General features: G+C 36.9%; 18 non-coding genes across 18 annotated transcripts; 17 read left to right on the top strand and 1 right to left on the bottom strand.

The window, feature by feature from the left end:
• The first annotated feature begins 430 nt into the window (after nt 1-430).
• On the top strand, nt 431-504 carry TRNAN-GUU (transfer RNA asparagine (anticodon GUU)). The gene has a single exon. It is a non-coding gene; the product is annotated as a tRNA-Asn (tRNA).
• An 836-nt stretch (nt 505-1,340) lies between these two features.
• On the bottom strand, nt 1,341-1,412 carry TRNAM-CAU (transfer RNA methionine (anticodon CAU)). Its single transcript has one exon. It is a non-coding gene; the product is annotated as a tRNA-Met (tRNA).
• Nucleotides 1,413-1,598: 186 nt separating this feature from the next.
• Nucleotides 1,599-1,672, top strand: TRNAN-GUU (transfer RNA asparagine (anticodon GUU)). The gene has a single exon. It is a non-coding gene; the product is annotated as a tRNA-Asn (tRNA).
• A 2,261-nt stretch (nt 1,673-3,933) lies between these two features.
• TRNAN-GUU (transfer RNA asparagine (anticodon GUU)) lies at nt 3,934-4,007 on the top strand. The gene has a single exon. It is a non-coding gene; the product is annotated as a tRNA-Asn (tRNA).
• Nucleotides 4,008-5,094: 1,087 nt separating this feature from the next.
• TRNAN-GUU (transfer RNA asparagine (anticodon GUU)) lies at nt 5,095-5,168 on the top strand. The gene has a single exon. It is a non-coding gene; the product is annotated as a tRNA-Asn (tRNA).
• Nucleotides 5,169-6,262: 1,094 nt separating this feature from the next.
• TRNAN-GUU (transfer RNA asparagine (anticodon GUU)) lies at nt 6,263-6,336 on the top strand. Its single transcript has one exon. It is a non-coding gene; the product is annotated as a tRNA-Asn (tRNA).
• A 1,094-nt stretch (nt 6,337-7,430) lies between these two features.
• TRNAN-GUU (transfer RNA asparagine (anticodon GUU)) lies at nt 7,431-7,504 on the top strand. The gene has a single exon. It is a non-coding gene; the product is annotated as a tRNA-Asn (tRNA).
• A 1,094-nt stretch (nt 7,505-8,598) lies between these two features.
• Nucleotides 8,599-8,672, top strand: TRNAN-GUU (transfer RNA asparagine (anticodon GUU)). The gene has a single exon. It is a non-coding gene; the product is annotated as a tRNA-Asn (tRNA).
• A 1,094-nt stretch (nt 8,673-9,766) lies between these two features.
• Nucleotides 9,767-9,840, top strand: TRNAN-GUU (transfer RNA asparagine (anticodon GUU)). The gene has a single exon. It is a non-coding gene; the product is annotated as a tRNA-Asn (tRNA).
• Nucleotides 9,841-10,934: 1,094 nt separating this feature from the next.
• TRNAN-GUU (transfer RNA asparagine (anticodon GUU)) lies at nt 10,935-11,008 on the top strand. The gene has a single exon. It is a non-coding gene; the product is annotated as a tRNA-Asn (tRNA).
• Nucleotides 11,009-12,102: 1,094 nt separating this feature from the next.
• On the top strand, nt 12,103-12,176 carry TRNAN-GUU (transfer RNA asparagine (anticodon GUU)). Its single transcript has one exon. It is a non-coding gene; the product is annotated as a tRNA-Asn (tRNA).
• Nucleotides 12,177-13,270: 1,094 nt separating this feature from the next.
• Nucleotides 13,271-13,344, top strand: TRNAN-GUU (transfer RNA asparagine (anticodon GUU)). The gene has a single exon. It is a non-coding gene; the product is annotated as a tRNA-Asn (tRNA).
• Nucleotides 13,345-14,438: 1,094 nt separating this feature from the next.
• TRNAN-GUU (transfer RNA asparagine (anticodon GUU)) lies at nt 14,439-14,512 on the top strand. Its single transcript has one exon. It is a non-coding gene; the product is annotated as a tRNA-Asn (tRNA).
• A 1,094-nt stretch (nt 14,513-15,606) lies between these two features.
• On the top strand, nt 15,607-15,680 carry TRNAN-GUU (transfer RNA asparagine (anticodon GUU)). The gene has a single exon. It is a non-coding gene; the product is annotated as a tRNA-Asn (tRNA).
• Nucleotides 15,681-16,774: 1,094 nt separating this feature from the next.
• TRNAN-GUU (transfer RNA asparagine (anticodon GUU)) lies at nt 16,775-16,848 on the top strand. The gene has a single exon. It is a non-coding gene; the product is annotated as a tRNA-Asn (tRNA).
• Nucleotides 16,849-17,942: 1,094 nt separating this feature from the next.
• Nucleotides 17,943-18,016, top strand: TRNAN-GUU (transfer RNA asparagine (anticodon GUU)). The gene has a single exon. It is a non-coding gene; the product is annotated as a tRNA-Asn (tRNA).
• Nucleotides 18,017-19,110: 1,094 nt separating this feature from the next.
• Nucleotides 19,111-19,184, top strand: TRNAN-GUU (transfer RNA asparagine (anticodon GUU)). The gene has a single exon. It is a non-coding gene; the product is annotated as a tRNA-Asn (tRNA).
• Nucleotides 19,185-20,278: 1,094 nt separating this feature from the next.
• TRNAN-GUU (transfer RNA asparagine (anticodon GUU)) lies at nt 20,279-20,352 on the top strand. Its single transcript has one exon. It is a non-coding gene; the product is annotated as a tRNA-Asn (tRNA).
• The last annotated feature ends 531 nt before the right edge of the window (nt 20,353-20,883 follow it).

Genomic DNA, 20,883 nt, shown 5'->3' with positions numbered 1-20,883 from the left:
CAGTAATAGGGTAAAGAAAATTAAGTGGATTTCTGAAAGAAAACAATGCTGTCAATATACTATTAAAACAAATTAAAATGTTAAAAGTTATTGTACTTTAAGTAAAAATAAAAGAGTCAAAATATCAATTCCAGTTTTGGAAGAATTTAATTAACAAAAAAATAAGTGCACATAGCAAAGGATGGTTTCGATCCACCGACCTCTGGGTTATGGGCCCAGCACGCTTCCGCTGCGCCACTCTGCTGCTCATGTAAGTGTCAGAGATCCTGAAGAACTCACTCATCATGTGAAAGTACCAATGTGATTCTTCGTTGGTCAATGGAAGAAAAATCTTGCAAAACTCTCCAGATTATTGCCTTTTTAACCTTTTTCTAGGAAACTTTCTAGATGAATGCTTTTTAGCCTTTGTCAGTACATACTTTTGCAAGCTGTCTCTGTGGCGCAATCGGTTAGCGCATTCGGCTGTTAACTGAAAGGTTGGTGGTTCAATCCCACCCGGGGACGTAATTGACCTTGTGATCAAATTTTGCTGATCTTTAAGTAGACAAGTCAAAATTTCAAACCACCTTTTATGGTGTAAGGTACCTGGCCTTCTCTGATGCAATCAGAGTCAGATTTGATTAAGTCATTTTATAAAAAACAGGAAGCACAATTTAGCATTGGGGTTGCAGAGAAAAAAAAATATGCAGGCAGAGAAATCCAATTGAGTGATTAATCAGCTCTCCATTTTATGGCTTTATTTTTATGCTAACACATTTGCTCTCTGAAAAGTGTCCACAAAGCCAAGTCTCTGATTAACACCTTTGTAGGAATGGTTTTTCACCTATTACTGATTAAAACTTGCTTCATTGGAAAGGCAGCAAGATGCATCCTCATTACAATGTCCACTGAAATAATACAGGTTGACACCAGGAAACATAAACCTCACTGCATCCTTGCTGCTTTCTCACGTGGGAATCTGTTTAATGTGAAAACCAGGTGATATCTAATCAGCACACAGGTAAGAAGTTAAGAAAATCTTTCTTTAAGGGTGAAGATGTTTCTCACAAAATCGTTGCCCCAATGCATCATTGAAATTCAAGCTGGAAAGATGATTTTGAAATATCAATTGTACATTTTGCATTGCTCTTCTGGTGACAATGTAGCTTGTTTTTGTCAATTACCATTTCAGTAATAGGGTAAAGAAAATTAAGTGGATTTCTGAAAGAAAACAATGCTGTCAATATACTATTAAAACAAATTAAAATGTTAAAAGTTATTGTACTTTAAGTAAAAATAAAAGAGTCAAAATATCAATTCCAGTTTTGGAAGAATTTAATTAACAAAAAAATAAGTGCACATAGCAGAGGATGGTTTCGATCCACCGACCTCTGGGTTATGGGCCCAGCACGCTTCCGCTGCGCCACTCTGCTGCTCATGTAAGTGCCAGAGATCCTGAAGTACTCACTCATCATGTGAAAGTACCAATGTGTTTCTTCGTTGGTCAATGGAAGAAAAATCTTGCAAAACTCTCCAGATTATTGCCTTTTTAACCTTTTTCTAGGAAACTTTCTAGATGAATGCTTTTTAGCCTTTGTTAGTACATGCTTTTGCAAGTTGTCTCTGTGGTGCAATCGGTTAGCGCATTCGGCTGTTAACCGAAAGGCTGGTGGTTCAATACCACCCAGGGACGTAATTGACCTTGTGATCAAATTTTGCTGATCTTTAAGTAGACAAGTCAACATTTCAAACCACCTCTTATAATGTAGGGTACCTGGCCTTCTCTGATGCAATCAGAGTCAGATTTGATTAAGTCATTTTATAAAAAACAGGAAGCACAATTTAGCATGGGGTTGCAGAGAAAAAAAATTATGCAGGCAGAGAAATCCAATTGAGTGATTAATCAGCTCTCCATTTTATGGCTTTATTTTTATGCTAACACATTTGCTCTCTGAAAAGTGTCCACAAAGCCAAGTCTCTGATTAACACCTTTGTAGGAATGGTTTTTCACCTATTACTGATTAAAACTTGCTTCATTGGAAAGGCAGCAAGATGCATCCTCATTACAATGTCCACTGAAATAATACAGGTTGACACCAGGAAACATAAACCTCACTGCATCCTTGCTGCTTTCTCAAGTGGGAATCTGTTTAATGTGAAAACCAGGTGATATCTAATCAGCACACAGGTAAGAAGTTAAGAAAATCTTTCTTTAAGGGTGAAGATGTTTCTCACAAAATTGTTGCCCCAATGCATCATTGAAATTCAAGATGGAAAGATGATTTTGAAATATCAATTGTACATTTTGCATTGCTCTTCTGGTGACAATGTAGCTTGTTTTTGTCAATTACCATTTCAGTAATAGGGTAAAGAAAATTAAGTGGATTTCTGAAAGAAAACAATGCTGTCAATATACTATTAAAACAAATTAAAATGTTAAAAGTTATTGTACTTTAAGTAAAAATAAAAGAGTCAAAATATCAATTCCAGTTTTGGAAGAATTTAATTAACAAAAAAATAAGTGCACATAGCAAAGGATGGTTTCGATCCACCGACCTCTGGGTTATGGGCCCAGCACGCTTCCGCTGCGCCACTCTGCTGCTCATGTAAGTGTCAGAGATCCTGAAGTACTCACTCATCATGTGAAAGTACCAATGTGTTTCTTCGTTGGTCAATGGAAGAAAAATCTTGCAAAACTCTCCAGATTATTGCCTTTTTAACCTTTTTCTAGGAAACTTTCTAGATGAATGCTTTTTAGCCTTTGTCAGTACATGCTTTTGCAAGCTGTCTCTGTGGCGCAATCGGTTAGCGCATTCGGCTGTTAACGGAAAGGTTGGTGGTTCAATCCCACCCGGGGACGTAATTGACCTTGTGATCAAATTTTGGTGATCTTTAAGTAGACAAGTCAAAATTTCAAACCACCTTTTATGGTGTAAGGTACCTGGCCTTCTCTGATGCAATCAGAGTCAGATTTGATTAAGTCATTTTATAAAAAACAGGAAGCACAATTTAGCATTGGGGTTGCAGAGAAAAAAAAATATGCAGGCAGAGAAATCCAATTGAGTGATTAATCAGCTCTCCATTTTATGGCTTTATTTTTATGCTAACACATTTGCTCTCTGAAAAGTGTCCACAAAGCCAAGTCTCTGATTAACACCTTTGTAGGAATGGTTTTTCACCTATTACTGATTAAAACTTGCTTCATTGAAAAGGCAGCAAGATGCATCCTCATTACAATGTCCACTGAAATAATACAGGTTGACACCAGGAAACATAAACTTCACTGCATCCTTGCTTCTTTCTCACGTGGGAATCTGTTTAATGGGAAAACCAGGTGATATCTAATCAGCACACAGGTAAGAAGTTAAGAAAATCTTTCTTTAAGGGTGAAGATGTTTCTCACAAAATCGTTGCCCCAATGCATCATTGAAATTCAAGATGGAAAGATGATTTTGAAATATCAATTGTACATTTTGCATTGCTCTTCTGGTGACAATGTAGCTTGTTTTTGTCAATTACCATTTCAGTAATAGGGTAAAGAAAATTAAGTGGATTTCTGAAAGAAAACAATGCTGTCAATATACTATTAAAACAAATTAAAATGTTAAAAATTATTGTGCTTTAAGTAAAAATAAAAGAGTCAAAATATCAATTCCAGTTTTGGAAGAATTTAATTAACAAAAAAATAAGTGCACATAGCAAAGGATGGTTTCGATCCACCGACCTCTGGGTTATGGGCCCAGCACGCTTCCGCTGCGCCACTCTGCTGCTCATGTAAGTGTCAGAGATCCTGAAGAACTCACTCATCATGTGAAAGTACCAATGTGTTTCTTCGTTGGTCAATGGAAGAAAAATCTTGCAAAACTCTCCAGATTATTGCCTTTTTAACCTTTTTCTAGGAAACTTTCTAGATGAATGCTTTTTAGCCTTTGTCAGTACATGCTTTTGCAAGCTGTCTTTGTGGCGCAATCGGTTAGCGCATTCGGCTGTTAACCGAAAGGCTGGTGGTTCAATACCACCCGGGGACGTAATTGACCTTGTGATCAAATTTTGCTGATCTTTAAGTAGACAAGTCAAAATTTCAAACCACCTCTTATAGTGTAGGGTACCAGGCCTTCTCTGATGCAGTCAGATTTGATTAAGTCATTTTATAAAAAACAGGAAGCACAATTTAGCATGGGGTTGCAGAGAAAAAAAATTATGCAGGCAGAGAAATCCAATTGAGTGATTAATCAGCTCTCCATTTTATGGCTTTATTTTTATGCTAACACATTTGCTCTCTGAAAAGTGTCCACAAAGCCAAGTCTCTGATTAACACCTTTGTAGGAATGGTTTTTCACCTATTACTGATTAAAACTTGCTTCATTGGAAAGGCAGCAAGATGCATCCTCATTACAATGTCCACTGAAATAATACAGGTTGACACCAGGAAACATAAACCTCACTGCATCCTTGCTGCTTTCTCAAGTGGGAATCTGTTTAATGTGAAAACCAGGTGATATCTAATCAGCACACAGGTAAGAAGTTAAGAAAATCTTTCTTTAAAGGTGAAGATGTTTCTCACAAAATCGTTGCCCCAATGCATCATTGAAATTCAAGCTGGAAAGATGATTTTGAATTATCAATTGTACATTTTGCATTGCTCTTCTGGTGACAATGTAGCTTGTTTTTGTCAATTACCATTTCAGTAATAGGGTAAAGAAAATTAAGTGGATTTCTGAAAGAAAACAATGCTGTCAATATACTATTAAAACAAATTAAAATGTTAAAAGTTATTGTACTTTAAGTAAAAATAAAAGAGTCAAAATATCAATTCCAGTTTTGGAAGAATTTAATTAACAAAAAAATAAGTGCACATAGCAAAGGATGGTTTCGATCCACCGACCTCTGGGTTATGGGCCCAGCACGCTTCCGCTGCGCCACTCTGCTGCTCATGTAAGTGTCAGAGATCCTGAAGAACTCACTCATCATGTGAAAGTACCAATGTGTTTCTTCGTTGGTCAATGGAAGAAAAATCTTGCAAAACTCTCCAGATTATTGCCTTTTTAACCTTTTTCTAGGAAACTTTCTAGATGAATGCTTTTTAGCCTTTGTCAGTACATGCTTTTGCAAGCTGTCTCTGTGGCGCAATCGGTTAGCGCATTCGGCTGTTAACCGAAAGGTTGGTGGTTCAATCCCACCCGGGGACGTAATTGACTTTGTGATCAAATTTTGGTGATCTTTAAGTAGACAAGTCAAAATTTCAAACCACCTTTTATGGTGTAAGGTACCTGGCCTTCTCTGATGCAATCAGAGTCAGGTTTGATTAAGTCATTTTATAAAAAACAGGAAGCACAATTTAGCATTGGGGTTGCAGAGAAAAAAAAATATGCAGGCAGAGAAATCCAATTGAGTGATTAATCAGCTCTCCATTTTATGGCTTTATTTTTATGCTAACACATTTGCTCTCTGAAAAGTGTCCACAAAGCCAAGTCTCTGATTAACACCTTTGTAGGAATGGTTTTTCACCTATTACTGATTAAAACTTGCTTCATTGGAAAGGCAGCAAGATGCATCCTCATTACAATGTCCACTGAAATAATACAGGTTGACACCAGGAAACATAAACCTCACTGCATCCTTGCTGCTTTCTCATGTGGGAATCTGTTTAATGTGAAAACCAGGTGATATCTAATCAGCACACAGGTAAGAAGTTAAGAAAATCTTTCTTTAAGGGTGAAGATGTTTCTCACAAAATCGTTGCCCCAATGCATCATTGAAATTCAAGCTGGAAAGATGATTTTGAAATATCAATTGTACATTTTGCATTGCTCTTCTGGTGACAATGTAGCTTGTTTTTGTCAATTACCATTTCAGTAATAGGGTAAAGAAAATTAAGTGGATTTCTGAAAGAAAACAATGCTGTCAATATACTATTAAAACAAATTAAAATGTTAAAAGTTATTGTACTTTAAGTAAAAATAAAAGAGTCAAAATATCAATTCCAGTTTTGGAAGAATTTAATTAACAAAAAAATAAGTGCACATAGCAAAGGATGGTTTCGATCCACCGACCTCTGGGTTATGGGCCCAGCACGCTTCCGCTGCGCCACTCTGCTGCTCATGTTAGTGTCAGAGATCCTGAAGAACACACTCATCATGTGAAAGTACCAATGTGTTTCTTCGTTGGTCAATGGAAGAAAAATCTTGCAAAACTCTCCAGATTATTGCCTTTTTAACCTTTTTCTAGGAAACTTTCTAGATGAATGCTTTTTAGCCTTTGTCAGTACATGCTTTTGCAAGCTGTCTCTGTGGCGCAATCGGTTAGCGCATTCGGCTGTTAACCGAAAGGTTGGTGGTTCAATCCCACCCGGGGACGTAATTGACCTTGTGATCAAATTTTGGTGATCTTTAAGTAGACAAGTCAAAATTTCAAACCACCTTTTATGGTGTAAGGTACCTGGCCTTCTCTGATGCAATCAGAGTCAGATTTGATTAAGTCATTTTATAAAAAACAGGAAGCACAATTTAGCATTGGGGTTGCAGAGAAAAAAAAATATGCAGGCAGAGAAATCCAATTGAGTGATTAATCAGCTCTCCATTTTATTTCTTTATTTTTATGCTAACACATTTGCTCTCTGAAAAGTGTCCACAAAGCCAAGTCTCTGATTAACACCTTTGTAGGAATGGTTTTTCACCTATTACTGATTAAAACTTGCTTCATTGGAAAGGCAGCAAGATGCATCCTCATTACAATGTCCACTGAAATAATACAGGTTGACACCAGGAAACATAAACCTCACTGCATCCTTGCTGCTTTCTCAAGTGGGAATCTGTTTAATGTGAAAACCAGGTGATATCTAATCAGCACACAGGTAAGAAGTTAAGAAAATCTTTCTTTAAGGGTGAAGATGTTTCTCACAAAATCGTTGCCCCAATGCATCATTGAAATTCAAGCTGGAAAGATGATTTTGAAATATCAATTGTACATTTTGCATTGCTCTTCTGGTGACAATGTAGCTTGTTTTTGTCAATTACCATTTCAGTAATAGGGTAAAGAAAATTAAGTGGATTTCTGAAAGAAAACAATGCTGTCAATATACTATTAAAACAAATTAAAATGTTAAAAGTTATTGTACTTTAAGTAAAAATAAAAGAGTCAAAATATCAATTCCAGTTTTGGAAGAATTTAATTAACAAAAAAATAAGTGCACATAGCAAAGGATGGTTTCGATCCAGCGACCTCGGGGTTATGGGCCCAGCACGCTTGCGCTGCGCCACTCTGCTGCTCATGTAAGTGTCAGAGATCCTGAAGAACTCACTCATCATGTGAAAGTACCAATGTGTTTCTTCGTTGGTCAATGGAAGAAAAATCTTGCAAAACTCTCCAGATTATTGCCTTTTTAACCTTTTTCTAGGAAACTTTCTAGATGAATGCTTTTTAGCCTTTGTCAGTACATGCTTTTGCAAGCTGTCTCTGTGGCGCAATCGGTTAGCGCATTCGGCTGTTAACCGAAAGGTTGGTGGTTCAATCCCACCCGGGGACGTAATTGACCTTGTGATCAAATTTTGCTGATCTTTAAGTAGACAAGTCAAAATTTCAAACCACCTTTTATGGTGTAAGGTACCTGGCCTTCTCTGATGCAATCAGAGTCAGATTTGATTAAGTCATTTTATAAAAAACAGGAAGCACAATTTAGCATTGGGGTTGCAGAGAAAAAAAAATATGCAGGCAGAGAAATCCAATTGAGTGATTAATCAGCTCTCCATTTTATGGCTTTATTTTTATGCTAACACATTTGCTCTCTGAAAAGTGTCCACAAAGCCAAGTCTCTGATTAACACCTTTGTAGGAATGGTTTTTCACCTATTACTGATTAAAACTTGCTTCATTGGAAAGGCAGCAAGATGCATCCTCATTACAATGTCCACTGAAATAATACAGGTTGACACCAGGAAACATAAACCTCACTGCATCCTTGCTGCTTTCTCACGTGGGAATCTGTTTAATGTGAAAACCAGGTGATATCTAATCAGCACACAGGTAAGAAGTTAAGAAAATCTTTCTTTAAGGGTGAAGATGTTTCTCACAAAATCGTTGCCCCAATGCATCATTGAAATTCAAGCTGGAAAGATGATTTTGAAATATCAATTGTACATTTTGCATTGCTCTTCTGGTGACAATGTAGCTTGTTTTTGTCAATTACCATTTCAGTAATAGGGTAAAGAAAATTAAGTGGATTTCTGAAAGAAAACAATGCTGTCAATATACTATTAAAACAAATTAAAATGTTAAAAGTTATTGTACTTTAAGTAAAAATAAAAGAGTCAAAATATCAATTCCAGTTTTGGAAGAATTTAATTAACAAAAAAATAAGTGCACATAGCAAAGGATGGTTTCGATCCACCGACCTCGGGGTTATGGGCCCAGCACGCTTCCGCTGCGCCACTCTGCTGCTCATGTAAGTGTCAGAGATCCTGAAGAACTCACTCATCATGTGAAAGTACCAATGTGTTTCTTCGTTGGTCAATGGAAGAAAAATCTTGCAAAACTCTCCAGATTATTGCCTTTTTAACCTTTTTCTAGGAAACTTTCTAGATGAATGCTTTTTAGCCTTTGTCAGTACATGCTTTTGCAAGCTGTCTCTGTGGCGCAATCGGTTAGCGCATTCGGCTGTTAACCGAAAGGTTGGTGGTTCAATCCCACCCGGGGACGTAATTGACCTTGTGATCAAATTTTGCTGATCTTTAAGTAGACAAGTCAAAATTTCAAACCACCTTTTATGGTGTAAGGTACCTGGCCTTCTCTGATGCAATCAGAGTCAGATTTGATTAAGTCATTTTATAAAAAACAGGAAGCACAATTTAGCATTGGGGTTGCAGAGAAAAAAAAATATGCAGGCAGAGAAATCCAATTGAGTGATTAATCAGCTCTCCATTTTATGGCTTTATTTTTATGCTAACACATTTGCTCTCTGAAAAGTGTCCACAAAGCCAAGTCTCTGATTAACACCTTTGTAGGAATGGTTTTTCACCTATTACTGATTAAAACTTGCTTCATTGGAAAGGCAGCAAGATGCATCCTCATTACAATGTCCACTGAAATAATACAGGTTGACACCAGGAAACATAAACCTCACTGCATCCTTGCTGCTTTCTCATGTGGGAATCTGTTTAATGTGAAAACCAGGTGATATCTAATCAGCACACAGGTAAGAAGTTAAGAAAATCTTTCTTTAAGGGTGAAGATGTTTCTCACAAAATCGTTGCCCCAATGCATCATTGAAATTCAAGCTGGAAAGATGATTTTGAAATATCAATTGTACATTTTGCATTGCTCTTCTGGTGACAATGTAGCTTGTTTTTGTCAATTACCATTTCAGTAATAGGGTAAAGAAAATTAAGTGGATTTCTGAAAGAAAACAATGCTGTCAATATACTATTAAAACAAATTAAAATGTTAAAAGTTATTGTACTTTAAGTAAAAATAAAAGAGTCAAAATATCAATTCCAGTTTTGGAAGAATTTAATTAACAAAAAAATAAGTGCACATAGCAAAGGATGGTTTCGATCCACCGACCTCGGGGTTATGGGCCCAGCACGCTTGCGCTGCGCCACTCTGCTGCTCATGTAAGTGTCAGAGATCCTGAAGAACTCACTCATCATGTGAAAGTACCAATGTGTTTCTTCGTTGGTCAATGGAAGAAAAATCTTGCAAAACTCTCCAGATTATTGCCTTTTTAACCTTTTTCTTGGAAACTTTCTAGATGAATGCTTTTTAGCCTTTGTCAGTACATGCTTTTGCAAGCTGTCTCTGTGGCGCAATCGGTTAGCGCATTCGGCTGTTAACCGAAAGGTTGGTGGTTCAATCCCACCCGGGGACGTAATTGACCTTGTGATCAAATTTTGGTGATCTTTAAGTAGACAAGTCAAAATTTCAAACCACCTTTTATGGTGTAAGGTACCTGGCCTTCTCTGATGCAATCAGAGTCAGATTTGATTAAGTCATTTTATAAAAAACAGGAAGCACAATTTAGCATTGGGGTTGCAGAGAAAAAAAAATATGCAGGCAGAGAAATCCAATTGAGTGATTAATCAGCTCTCCATTTTATGGCTTTATTTTTATGCTAACACATTTGCTCTCTGAAAAGTGTCCACAAAGCCAAGTCTCTGATTAACACCTTTGTAGGAATGGTTTTTCACCTATTACTGATTAAAACTTGCTTCATTGGAAAGGCAGCAAGATGCATCCTCATTACAATGTCCACTGAAATAATACAGGTTGACACCAGGAAACATAAACCTCACTGCATCCTTGCTGCTTTCTCACGTGGGAATCTGTTTAATGTGAAAACCAGGTGATATCTAATCAGCACACAGGTAAGAAGTTAAGAAAATCTTTCTTTAAGGGTGAAGATGTTTCTCACAAAATCGTTGCCCCAATGCATCATTGAAATTCAAGCTGGAAAGATGATTTTGAAATATCAATTGTACATTTTGCATTGCTCTTCTGGTGACAATGTAGCTTGTTTTTGTCAATTACCATTTCAGTAATAGGGTAAAGAAAATTAAGTGGATTTCTGAAAGAAAACAATGCTGTCAATATACTATTAAAACAAATTAAAATGTTAAAAGTTATTGTACTTTAAGTAAAAATAAAAGAGTCAAAATATCAATTCCAGTTTTGGAAGAATTTAATTAACAAAAAAATAAGTGCACATAGCAAAGGATGGTTTCGATCCACCGACCTCTGGGTTATGGGCACAGCACGCTTCCGCTGCGCCACTCTGCTGCTCAAGTAAGTGTCAGAGATCCTGAAGAACTCACTCATCATGTGAAAGTACCAATGTGTTTCTTCGTTGGTCAATGGAAGAAAAATCTTGCAAAACTCTCCAGATTATTGCCTTTTGAACCTTTTTCTAGGAAACTTTCTAGATGAATGCTTTTTAGCCTTTGTCAGTACATGCTTTTGCAAGCTGTCTCTGTGGCGCAATCGGTTAGCGCATTCGGCTGTTAACCGAAAGGTTGGTGGTTCAATCCCACCCGGGGACGTAATTGACCTTGTGATCAAATTATGGTGATCTTTAAGTAGACAAGTCAAAATTTCAAACCACCTTTTATGGTGTAAGGTACCTGGCCTTCTCTGATGCAATCAGAGTCAGATTTGATTAAGTCATTTTATAAAAAACAGGAAGCACAATTTAGCATTGGGGTTGCAGAGAAAAAAAAATATGCAGGCAGAGAAATCCAATTGAGTGATTAATCAGCTCTCCATTTTATGGCTTTATTTTTATGCTAACACATTTGCTCTCTGAAAAGTGTCCACAAAGCCAAGTCTCTGATTAACACCTTTGTAGGAATGGTTTTTCACCTATTACTGATTAAAACTTGCTTCATTGGAAAGGCAGCAAGATGCATCCTCATTACAATGTCCACTGAAATAATACAGGTTGACACCAGGAAACATAAACCTCACTGCATCCTTGCTGCTTTCTCAAGTGGGAATCTGTTTAATGTGAAAACCAGGTGATATCTAATCAGCACACAGGTAAGAAGTTAAGAAAATCTTTCTTTAAGGGTGAAGATGTTTCTCACAAAATCGTTGCCCCAATGCATCATTGAAATTCAAGCTGGAAAGATGATTTTGAAATATCAATTGTACATTTTGCATTGCTCTTCTGGTGACAATGTAGCTTGTTTTTGTCAATTACCATTTCAGTAATAGGGTAAAGAAAATTAAGTGGATTTCTGAAAGAAAACAATGCTGTCAATATACTATGAAAACAAATTAAAATGTTAAAAGTTATTGTACTTTAAGTAAAAATAAAAGAGTCAAAATATCAATTCCAGTTTTGGAAGAATTTAATTAACAAAAAAATAAGTGCACATAGCAAAGGATGGTTTCGATCCACCGACCTCTGGGTTATGGGCCCAGCACGCTTCCGCTGCGCCACTCTGCTGCTCATGTAAGTGTCAGAGATCCTGAAGAACTCACTCATCATGTGAAAGTACCAATGTGTTTCTTCGTTGGTCAATGGAAGAAAAATCTTGCAAAACTCTCCAGATTATTGCCTTTTTAACCTTTTTCTAGGAAACTTTCTAGATGAATGCTTTTTAGCCTTTGTCAGTACATGCTTTTGCAAGCTGTCTCTGTGGCGCAATCGGTTAGCGCATTCGGCTGTTAACCGAAAGGTTGGTGGTTCAATCCCACCCGGGGACGTAATTGACCTTGTGATCAAATTTTGCTGATCTTTAAGTAGACAAGTCAAAATTTCAAACCACCTTTTATGGTGTAAGGTACCTGGCCTTCTCTGATGCAATCAGAGTCAGATTTGATTAAGTCATTTTATAAAAAACAGGAAGCACAATTTAGCATTGGGGTTGCAGAGAAAAAAAAATATGCAGGCAGAGAAATCCAATTGAGTGATTAATCAGCTCTCCATTTCATGGCTTTATTTTTATGCTAACACATTTGCTCTCTGAAAAGTGTCCACAAAGCCAAGTCTCTGATTAACACCTTTGTAGGAATGGTTTTTCACCTATTACTGATTAAAACTTGCTTCATTGGAAAGGCAGCAAGATGCATCCTCATTACAATGTCCACTGAAATAATGCAGGTTGACACCAGGAAACATAAACCTCACTGCATCCTTGCTGCTTTCTCAAGTGGGAATCTGTTTAATGTGAAAACCAGGTGATATCTAATCAGCACACAGGTAAGAAGTTAAGAAAATCTTTCTTTAAGGGTGAAGATGTTTCTCACAAAATCGTTGCCCCAATGCATCATTGAAATTCAAGCTGGAAAGATGATTTTGAAATATCAATTGTACATTTTGCATTGCTCTTCTGGTGACAATGTAGCTTGTTTTTGTCAATTACCATTTCAGTAATAGGGTAAAGAAAATTAAGTGGATTTCTGAAAGAAAACAATGCTGTCAATATACTATTAAAACAAATTAAAATGTTAAAAGTTATTGTACTTTAAGTAAAAATAAAAGAGTCAAAATATCAATTCCAGTTTTGGAAGAATTTAATTAACAAAAAAATAAGTGCACATAGCAAAGGATGGTTTCGATCCACCGACCTCTGGGTTATGGGCCCAGCACGCTTGCGCTGCGCCACTCTGCTGCTCATGTAAGTGTCAGAGATCCTGAAGAACTCACTCATCATGTGAAAGTACCAATGTGTTTCTTCGTTGGTCAATGGAAGAAAAATCTTGCAAAACTCTCCAGATTATTGCCTTTTTAACCTTTTTCTAGGAAACTTTCTAGATGAATGCTTTTTAGCCTTTGTCAGTACATGCTTTTGCAAGCTGTCTCTGTGGCGCAATCGGTTAGCGCATTCGGCTGTTAACCGAAAGGTTGGTGGTTCAATCCCACCCGGGGACGTAATTGACCTTGTGATCAAATTTTGGTGATCTTTAAGTAGACAAGTCAAAATTTCAAACCACCTTTTATGGTGTAAGGTACCTGGCCTTCTCTGATGCAATCAGAGTCAGATTTGATTAAGTCATTTTATAAAAAACAGGAAGCACAATTTAGCATTGGGGTTGCAGAGAAAAAAAAATATGCAGGCAGAGAAATCCAATTGAGTGATTAATCAGCTCTCCATTTTATGGCTTTATTTTTATGCTAACACATTTGCTCTCTGAAAAGTGTCCACAAAGCCAAGTCTCTGATTAACACCTTTGTAGGAATGGTTTTTCACCTATTACTGATTAAAACTTGCTTCATTGGAAAGGCAGCAAGATGCATCCTCATTACAATGTCCACTGAAATAATACAGGTTGACACCAGGAAACATAAACCTCACTGCATCCTTGCTGCTTTCTCACGTGGGAATCTGTTTAATGTGAAAACCAGGTGATATCTAATCAGCACACAGGTAAGAAGTTAAGAAAATCTTTCTTTAAGGGTGAAGATGTTTCTCACAAAATCGTTGCCCCAATGCATCATTGAAATTCAAGCTGGAAAGATGATTTTGAAATATCAATTGTACATTTTGCATTGCTCTTCTGGTGACAATGTAGCTTGTTTTTGTCAATTACCATTTCAGTAATAGGGTAAAGAAAATTAAGTGGATTTCTGAAAGAAAACAATGCTGTCAATATACTATGAAAACAAATTAAAATGTTAAAAGTTATTGTACTTTAAGTAAAAATAAAAGAGTCAAAATATCAATTCCAGTTTTGGAAGAATTTAATTAACAAAAAAATAAGTGCACATAGCAAAGGATGGTTTCGATCCACCGACCTCTGGGTTATGGGCCCAGCACGCTTCCGCTGCGCCACTCTGCTGCTCATGTAAGTGTCAGAGATCCTGAAGAACTCACTCATCATGTGAAAGTACCAATGTGTTTCTTCGTTGGTCAATGGAAGAAAAATCTTGCAAAACTCTCCAGATTATTGCCTTTTTAACCTTTTTCTAGGAAACTTTCTAGATGAATGCTTTTTAGCCTTTGTCAGTACATGCTTTTGCAAGCTGTCTCTGTGGCGCAATCGGTTAGCGCATTCGGCTGTTAACCGAAAGGTTGGTGGTTCAATCCCACCCGGGGACGTAATTGACCTTGTGATCAAATTTTGCTGATCTTTAAGTAGACAAGTCAAAATTTCAAACCACCTTTTATGGTGTAAGGTACCTGGCCTTCTCTGATGCAATCAGAGTCAGATTTGATTAAGTCATTTTATAAAAAACAGGAAGCACAATTTAGCATTGGGGTTGCAGAGAAAAAAAAATATGCAGGCAGAGAAATCCAATTGAGTGATTAATCAGCTCTCCATTTCATGGCTTTATTTTTATGCTAACACATTTGCTCTCTGAAAAGTGTCCACAAAGCCAAGTCTCTGATTAACACCTTTGTAGGAATGGTTTTTCACCTATTACTGATTAAAACTTGCTTCATTGGAAAGGCAGCAAGATGCATCCTCATTACAATGTCCACTGAAATAATGCAGGTTGACACCAGGAAACATAAACCTCACTGCATCCTTGCTGCTTTCTCAAGTGGGAATCTGTTTAATGTGAAAACCAGGTGATATCTAATCAGCACACAGGTAAGAAGTTAAGAAAATCTTTCTTTAAGGGTGAAGATGTTTCTCACAAAATCGTTGCCCCAATGCATCATTGAAATTCAAGCTGGAAAGATGATTTTGAAATATCAATTGTACATTTTGCATTGCTCTTCTGGTGACAATGTAGCTTGTTTTTGTCAATTACCATTTCAGTAATAGGGTAAAGAAAATTAAGTGGATTTCTGAAAGAAAACAATGCTGTCAATATACTATTAAAACAAATTAAAATGTTAAAAGTTATTGTACTTTAAGTAAAAATAAAAGAGTCAAAATATCAATTCCAGTTTTGGAAGAATTTAATTAACAAAAAAATAAGTGCACATAGCAAAGGATGGTTTCGATCCACCGACCTCTGGGTTATGGGCCCAGCACGCTTGCGCTGCGCCACTCTGCTGCTCATGTAAGTGTCAGAGATCCTGAAGAACTCACTCATCATGTGAAAGTACCAATGTGTTTCTTCGTTGGTCAATGGAAGAAAAATCTTGCAAAACTCTCCAGATTATTGCCTTTTTAACCTTTTTCTAGGAAACTTTCTAGATGAATGCTTTTTAGCCTTTGTCAGTACATGCTTTTGCAAGCTGTCTCTGTGGCGCAATCGGTTAGCGCATTCGGCTGTTAACCGAAAGGTTGGTGGTTCAATCCCACCCGGGGACGTAATTGACCTTGTGATCAAATTTTGGTGATCTTTAAGTAGACAAGTCAAAATTTCAAACCACCTTTTATGGTGTAAGGTACCTGGCCTTCTCTGATGCAATCAGAGTCAGATTTGATTAAGTCATTTTATAAAAAACAGGAAGCACAATTTAGCATTGGGGTTGCAGAGAAAAAAAAATATGCAGGCAGAGAAATCCAATTGAGTGATTAATCAGCTCTCCATTTTATGGCTTTATTTTTATGCTAACACATTTGCTCTCTGAAAAGTGTCCACAAAGCCAAGTCTCTGATTAACACCTTTGTAGGAATGGTTTTTCACCTATTACTGATTAAAACTTGCTTCATTGGAAAGGCAGCAAGATGCATCCTCATTACAATGTCCACTGAAATAATACAGGTTGACACCAGGAAACATAAACCTCACTGCATCCTTGCTGCTTTCTCACGTGGGAATCTGTTTAATGTGAAAACCAGGTGATATCTAATCAGCACACAGGTAAGAAGTTAAGAAAATCTTTCTTTAAGGGTGAAGATGTTTCTCACAAAATCGTTGCCCCAATGCATCATTGAAATTCAAGCTGGAAAGATGATTTTGAAATATCAATTGTACATTTTGCATTGCTCTTCTGGTGACAATGTAGCTTGTTTTTGTCAATTACCATTTCAGTAATAGGGTAAAGAAAATTAAGTGGATTTCTGAAAGAAAACAATGCTGTCAATATACTCTTAAAACAAATTAAAATGTTAAAAGTTATTGTACTTTAAGTAAAAATAAAAGAGTCAAAATATCAATTCCAGTTTTGGAAGAATTTAATTAACAAAAAAATAAGTGCACATAGCAAAGGATGGTTTCGATCCACCGACCTCTGGGTTATGGGCCCAGCACGCTTCCGCTGCGCCACTCTGCTGCTCATGTAAGTGTCAGAGATCCTGAAGAACTCACTCATCATGTGAAAGTACCAATGTGTTTCTTCGTTGGTCAATGGAAGAAAAATCTTGCAAAACTCTCCAGATTATTGCCTTTTTAACCTTTTTCTAGGAAACTTTCTAGATGAATGCTTTTTAGCCTTTGTCAGTACATGCTTTTGCAAGCTGTCTCTGTGGCGCAATCGGTTAGCGCATTCGGCTGTTAACCGAAAGGTTGGTGGTTCAATCCCACCCGGGGACGTAATTGACCTTGTGATCAAATTTTGCTGATCTTTAAGTAGACAAGTCAAAATTTCAAACCACCTTTTATGGTGTAAGGTACCTGGCCTTCTCTGATGCAATCAGAGTCAGATTTGATTAAGTCATTTTATAAAAAACAGGAAGCACAATTTAGCATTGGGGTTGCAGAGAAAAAAAAATATGCAGGCAGAGAAATCCAATTGAGTGATTAATCAGCTCTCCATTTTATGGCTTTATTTTTATGCTAACACATTTGCTCTCTGAAAAGTGTCCACAAAGCCAAGTCTCTGATTAACACCTTTGTAGGAATGGTTTTTCACCTATTACTGATTAAAACTTGCTTCATTGGAAAGGCAGCAAGATGCATCCTCATTACAATGTCCACTGAAATAATACAGGTTGACACCAGGAAACATAAACCTCACTGCATCCTTGCTGCTTTCTCATGTGGGAATCTGTTTAATGTGAAAACCAGGTGATATCTAATCAGCACACAGGTAAGAAGTTAAGAAAATCTTTCTTTAAGGGTGAAGATGTTTCTCACAAAATCGTTGCCCCAATGCATCATTGAAATTCAAGCTGGAAAGATGATTTTGAAATATCAATTGTACATTTTGCATTGCTCTTCTGGTGACAATGTAGCTTGTTTTTGTCAATTACCATTTCAGTAATAGGGTAAAGAAAATTAAGTGGATTTCTGAAAGAAAACAATGCTGTCAATATACTATTAAAACAAATTAAAATGTTAAAAGTTATTGTACTTTAAGTAAAAATAAAAGAGTCAAAATATCAATTCCAGTTTTGGAAGAATTTAATTAACAAAAAAATAAGTGCACATAGCAAAGGATGGTTTCGATCCACCGACCTCTGGGTTATGGGCCCAGCACGCTTCCGCTGCGCCACTCTGCTGCTCATGTAAGTGTCAGAGATCCTGAAGAACTCACTCATCATGTGAAAGTACCAATGTGTTTCTTCGTTGGTCAATGGAAGAAAAATCTTGCAAAACTCTCCAGATTATTGCCTTTTTAACCTTTTTCTAGGAAACTTTCTAGATGAATGCTTTTTAGCCTTTGTCAGTACATGCTTTTGCAAGCTGTCTCTGTGGCGCAATCGGTTAGCGCATTCGGCTGTTAACCGAAAGGTTGGTGGTTCAATCCCACCCGGGGACGTAATTGACCTTGTGATCAAATTTTGGTGATCTTTAAGTAGACAAGTCAAAATTTCAAACCACTTTTTATGGTGTAAGGTACCTGGCCTTCTCTGATGCAATCAGAGTCAGATTTGATTAAGTCATTTTATAAAAAACAGGAAGCACAATTTAGCATTGGGGTTGCAGAGAAAAAAAAATATGCAGGCAGAGAAATCCAATTGAGTGATTAATCAGCTCTCCATTTTATGGCTTTATTTTTATGCTAACACATTTGCTCTCTGAAAAGTGTCCACAAAGCCAAGTCTCTGATTAACACCTTTGTAGGAATGGTTTTTCACCTATTACTGATTAAAACTTGCTTCATTGGAAAGGCAGCAAGATGCATCCTCATTACAATGTCCACTGAAATAATACAGGTTGACACCAGGAAACATAAACCTCACTGCATCCTTGCTGCTTTCTCATGTGGGAATCTGTTTAATGTGAAAACCAGGTGATATCTAATCAGCACACAGGTAAGAAGTTAAGAAAATCTTTCTTTAAGGGTGAAGATGTTTCTCACAAAATCGTTGCCCCAATGCATCATTGAAATTCAAGCTGGAAAGATGATTTTGAAATATCAATTGTACATTTTGCATTGCTCTTCTGGTGACAATGTAGCTTGTTTTTGTCAATTACCATTTCAGTAATAGGGTAAAGAAAATTAAGTGGATTTCTGAAAGAAAACAATGCTGTCAATATACTATTAAAACAAATTAAAATGTTAAAAGTTATTGTACTTTAAGTAAAAATAAAAGAGTCAAAATATCAATTCCAGTTTTGGAAGAATTTAATTAACAAAAAAATAAGTGCACATAGCAAAGGATGGTTTCGATCCACCGACCTCTGGGTTATGGGCCCAGCACGCTTCCGCTGCGCCACTCTGCTGCTCATGTAAGTGTCAGAGATCCTGAAGAACTCACTCATCATGTGAAAGTACCAATGTGTTTCTTCGTTGGTCAATGGAAGAAAAATCTTGCAAAACTCTCCAGATTATTGCCTTTTTAACCTTTTTCTAGGAAACTTTCTAGATGAATGCTTTTTAGCCTTTGTCAGTACATGCTTTTGCAAGCTGTCTCTGTGGCGCAATCGGTTAGCGCATTCGGCTGTTAACCGAAAGGTTGGTGGTTCAATCCCACCCGGGGACGTAATTGACCTTGTGATCAAATTTTGGTGATCTTTAAGTAGACAAGTCAAAATTTCAAACCACCTTTTATGGTGTAAGGTACCTGGCCTTCTCTGATGCAATCAGAGTCAGATTTGATTAAGTCATTTTATAAAAAACAGGAAGCACAATTTAGCATTGGGGTTGCAGAGAAAAAAAAATATGCAGGCAGAGAAATCCAATTGAGTGATTAATCAGCTCTCCATTTTATGGCTTTATTTTTATGCTAACACATTTGCTCTCTGAAAAGTGTCCACAAAGCCAAGTCTCTGATTAACACCTTTGTAGGAATGGTTTTTCACCTATTACTGATTAAAACTTGCTTCATTGGAAAGGCAGCAAGATGCATCCTCATTACAATGTCCACTGAAATAATGCAGGTTGACACCAGGAAACATAAACCTCACTGCATCCTTGCTGCTTTCTCAAGTGGGAATCTGTTTAATGTGAAAACCAGGTGATATCTAATCAGCACACAGGTAAGAAGTTAAGAAAATCTTTCTTTAAGGGTGAAGATGTTTCTCACAAAATCGTTGCCCCAATGCATCATTGAAATTCAAGCTGGAAAGATGATTTTGAAATATCAATTGTACATTTTGCATTGCTCTTCTGGTGACAATGTAGCTTGTTTTTGTCAATTACCATTTCAGTAATAGGGTAAAGAAAATTAAGTGGATTTCTGAAAGAAAACAATGCTGTCAATATACTATTAAAACAAATTAAAATGTTAAAAGTTATTGTACTTTAAGTAAAAATAAAAGAGTCAAAATATCAATTCCAGTTTTGGAAGAATTTAATTAACAAAAAAATAAGTGCACATAGCAAAGGATGGTTTCGATCCACCGACCTCTGGGTTATGGGCCCAGCACGCTTCCGCTGCGCCACTCTGCTGCTCATGTAAGTGTCAGAGATCCTGAAGAACTCACTCATCATGTGAAAGTACCAATGTGTTTCTTCGTTGGTCAATGGAAGAAAAATCTTGCAAAACTCTCCAGATTATTGCCTTTTTAACCTTTTTCTAGGAAACTTTCTAGATGAATGCTTTTTAGCCTTTGTCAGTACATGCTTTTGCAAGCTGTCTCTGTGGCGCAATCGGTTAGCGCATTCGGCTGTTAACCGAAAGGTTGGTGGTTCAATCCCACCCGGGGACGTAATTGACCTTGTGATCAAATTTTGGTGATCTTTAAGTAGACAAGTCAAAATTTCAAACCACCTTTTATGGTGTAAGGTACCTGGCCTTCTCTGATGCAATCAGAGTCAGATTTGATTAAGTCATTTTATAAAAAACAGGAAGCACAATTAAGCATTGGGGTTGCAGAGAAAAAAAAATATGCAGGCAGAGAAATCCAATTGAGTGATTAATCAGCTCTCCATTTTATGGCTTTATTTTTATGCTAACACATTTGCTCTCTGAAAAGTGTCCACAAAGCCAAGTCTCTGATTAACACCTTTGTAGGAATGGTTTTTCACCTATTACTGATTAAAACTTGCTTCATTGGAAAGGCAGCAAGATGCATCCTCATTACAATGTCCACTGAAATAATACAGGTTGACACCAGGAAACATAAACCTCACTGCATCCTTGCTGCTTTCTCAAGTGGGAATCTGTTTAATGTGAAAACCAGGTGATATCTAATCAGCACACAGGTAAGAAGTTAAGAAAATCTTTCTTTAAGGGTGAA

The sequence above is a fragment of the Pseudophryne corroboree genome, chromosome 4, assembly GCF_028390025.1.
Source record: "Pseudophryne corroboree isolate aPseCor3 chromosome 4, aPseCor3.hap2, whole genome shotgun sequence".
NCBI classification, from domain to species: domain Eukaryota; kingdom Metazoa; phylum Chordata; class Amphibia; order Anura; family Myobatrachidae; genus Pseudophryne; species Pseudophryne corroboree.
This window is presented reverse-complemented; position numbering and strand designations above follow the sequence as displayed.